The following is a 3,768-nucleotide window of genomic DNA, read 5'->3' as shown; positions in this document are numbered from 1 at the left end:
TGCCCAGAGTGCGCGAACGAGGACGCAAGAGTCGGGATTGAGTATAGCCATGCAACTGTAACTGCATACCCAGCGCAATGACTATACCCCATTGCACTCCAAACTATGTGCTTAAAATATTGGCGACGAAAACAAATACCCCAACCGACGCAGTGTGCAGTGCTAAATGAATTTTTCGATGATAGGCGCTTTAGGAATCGAATTGACCATGAGCATAAAACTCGCAGGCGGATAGAAGGATGCTTCAAAATCCCAAAGTTCATAAATAACTATGCCAAAAATACACTGAACGTCGTAACGCCAACTCTGTCGAATGAACTGCCACCACAATACATATATCTGCCGGAAAATGCAAACAGAAAAAATTTAATAAAAGATCATTTCTTAAATTCTTAGACATAAGCTGCGTTGTAATCGTATTTTTTTACGTATTATTTTTATGCAATAGCACTAATGTTAGTATCCTAAAGAGAGTATTAGCTAAATCAATTTTAATAATTCGTACCCGCGGACAAGCTTTCTTAGCTTCGCGTTTTTTTTCCAGTCTACAACTTTAAATGTAACCTTATCTGAATAAAGAATGAAAAAGACTTATGTTCACTTGAAAACGGAATAGCGCAAGGTTCTCCTTTATCAGTTACACTCTTTCTAATCGCATACAATCGCCTTAACGAGATAATTAATCAGAATAATTATTTTAGACATATTATTTACGCAGATGACCTATATATTTTCGCAAATGAAAAAAACCCGATAAATTTCAATAACCATTTAATTAAGTTATTTGATGATATTACAACATGGTGTCAAGTCTCCGGAACTAAAATATCTTTGGATAAATCTAGCCATCTACACATTTGTAAAAAGCACTCATTTAACAACTTAGTAATTAGTTTCAATGACCAAATTGTACAAAATGTTCATTGTCTTAAATTTCTTGGTATTATATTTAATAATAGATACCCGTGGAATGATCATGTTAAATATTTATGTACATCACTTCAAAACAGATTGAATATAATTATGTGTCTAAGCAGCCGTAAGTTAGAAAGTAATACAAATACGCTAATAAAAATAGTTAGAGCGACAATTTTGTCAAAAATAGATTGTGGCTTGCCAATTTTCGGATCATATCATATACTATATACCACTCAGCAGCTCGTCTTTCCCTAGGAGCCTTTCGGACAACCCCAATTATCAATATACTGACCGAAGCCGGACTACCTCAACTAAAGGAGCGCATCTCTTATCTTTCGGGCTGTTTACTTTCAAGACTTTGGTACTCAGACGGCTCACCTCTGAAAACTATAATAAAAAACAAAGTGAAACGAAAACGTTAACCAAAAACTGTATCAGCTCTGCAGAATATGCTGCATTTCGCCAAAGAACTGGATATTACTTTAAACTTCAGGGCTTCGTTCAGATCGCGCTCACCCCCTTGGTTACTTCAAAACAATTCAATTATATTACAACTCACAATTCACAAAAAGTATCTCACGAACTGGAACATTTTATATACCGATGCATCGAAGGAGAATAAAGTTGTTGGTTACAGTGTTGTCGATAACGAGTCCACCATCATGCTAAGATTACTACCACTCCAGGCCTCTGTTTTTACCGCTGAGACAACAGCCATCCTCCACGCTAGCCGCATAGCCAAAGACAGGCGTGTTAAATACATAATCTTCTCGGACTCCCTATCCTCACTTCAATCAGTTTTAAATGTGAATGAGTCCAACCCAATAATATCCGAAATAAGGGACATTCTAATAGCAAACCCTCACACCATCAAACTACTCAGGGTGCTTAGCCATATTGGTATACAGGGCAACACTCTTGCGGATAATGCAACTAAAATGGCAACTAGATCACCACTGAAATTAACCAATACACTATGCAAAAATTACATTAGAAGGGCAGTTTACAACCATCACATGATATCTTCAAATCTATATTGGGAAACTTACAGCAACAGATACAAAACAATAAACCCTGGTCGGTCAGAACCTAATTTTCCCGTTGAACTACCTATATACATACACGACTTCGTCTTGGGCACACGCGTTTTACTACTCGACAAATCTCAACCAACTACTTGTCCCTATTGCAATATCTACGACCTCACAGTAAGCCATATAGTAAACAAATGCCCAGAACTTGAAAGTATTCGCCGAGAAATAAGCAATAACGATTTAGAACAAACACTGATAACTGTAAATACTACTAACATACTAATAACATTCATATGTAAACTAAATATCTATTTTGAAGTGTGGTATTATATTTATGTACTACCTGTAGATAAGTAAGTAGTTAACCACTATCATTAATTTTATTTTAGAAAGCCGATGGCCTTTGTCGCTAGGGCTTATTCACATTGTTGACGGTGCTAACAGGAGGGGAACGGTACATAACGTTATGAGGTTTAATTTGGGTTAAAGTCTCACACTGACGGGGTTAGGTTTTCGATGCATTCTCCTCTGAAAAAAAAACATGTGCAGTAATAATTTTATTATTTAAATCGACGAATAGTTTTATATCAACTTTTGTGAACTTCTATTTATGTGTTTTTGTACAACATACCTCTATTGATAACAATAATTTTAAGCTATAATAAACAATTTTTTAGTAAAACTTATTGGTTAAAAAAAAAAAATATTAATAATTTTATAGGAGGTCCCCTCGTTCTGGCTACGCCCATGATTGCTAGGTAAGTGATTTGAAATAAAAATGGTCCAAGCGTAATGCTGGGTAGGGCAATTTCATTTTAAGAGGATCGAGTACAGTGCACAATGTATAAGTTCTTCGTTTTTGTGAAAAGGTGCATTTGATCTGTTTCTGGTTTAATGATAAGCAGAAATGAACAATTAGTCGCAGCCTAGGTCAGGAAATGTAAAATATAAGTAGGCCTTTGCGTGTGCTGGGTACAAATTAGTAACTGGGTAGAAGAATTTCTTTCTAGTTTATTGAGTACCCTTATTCTAACCCAGAGGTTCCCAAATCTTTTTCTCGTAGACCCCTTTCAAAAATTTATTGGTTTAGGTGGACCCCCTGCTGTTACATTTCTAAATATTCCCAAAGCTCGTAAAAAATTTAAATGTGAAGATCTAACTATGTAAATTTGCAACACGAGTGAATTCAAAAACTAAACTCGGAGTGGCCAAAATAAAACTAAAATATTTTCTTTCTATTTATTAAAATAATGTGATTACACACTTGCAGGTTTTAAAAGATAGAGCTCGTAAATCCATCAAAATACTCTCTCGCTCTGAGGAAACAACAAAAGTGCTAAGAAGCGAAGTCAAAAGACAATTATAGTTCGAGAAGAAAACAAAGAATCAGATGACGCCCACGCCAGCATTTTGTCAGAATACGATGATTAGATGTATTTTAGTAGAGTTAGTGTTGTATATTATTACTTTTTTACATAATAAAATGTAGATTTTCATAAAAATAAGCTTTTCCATTTAATTCCTTACAGAAATTTACCTAAGTAGGTACTCAGAAGTAAAAGGATCCAAGTGACACAAAAAAAAAATGTTTCAGTTTTTTTTCCATCTGCAGTAAAGATTCTTTGAAAAAGTTAATTTAACCTGCATTCATTTAGGCAAGAATCATTTCAAACGCATTTACCCAGAATTTACAATAAGTAATCAACTTTAACCTTAATTATCTCAAAACAATGTCAGACCAACTTAGATCCTTTTGATTCTAACCCCTTCATTTGTAAAATAATTTTGTGTTTATGGCATCGTTTTTATTTTTATA

This window comes from Rhagoletis pomonella, unplaced genomic scaffold (genome assembly GCF_013731165.1).
Source record: "Rhagoletis pomonella isolate Grant_MI unplaced genomic scaffold, Rhpom_1.0 Rhpom_scaffold_00418, whole genome shotgun sequence".
Classification (NCBI taxonomy): Eukaryota; Metazoa; Arthropoda; class Insecta; order Diptera; family Tephritidae; genus Rhagoletis; species Rhagoletis pomonella.
The sequence above is the reverse complement of the archived record's forward strand: the minus strand, read 5'-3'. Positions refer to the sequence as shown.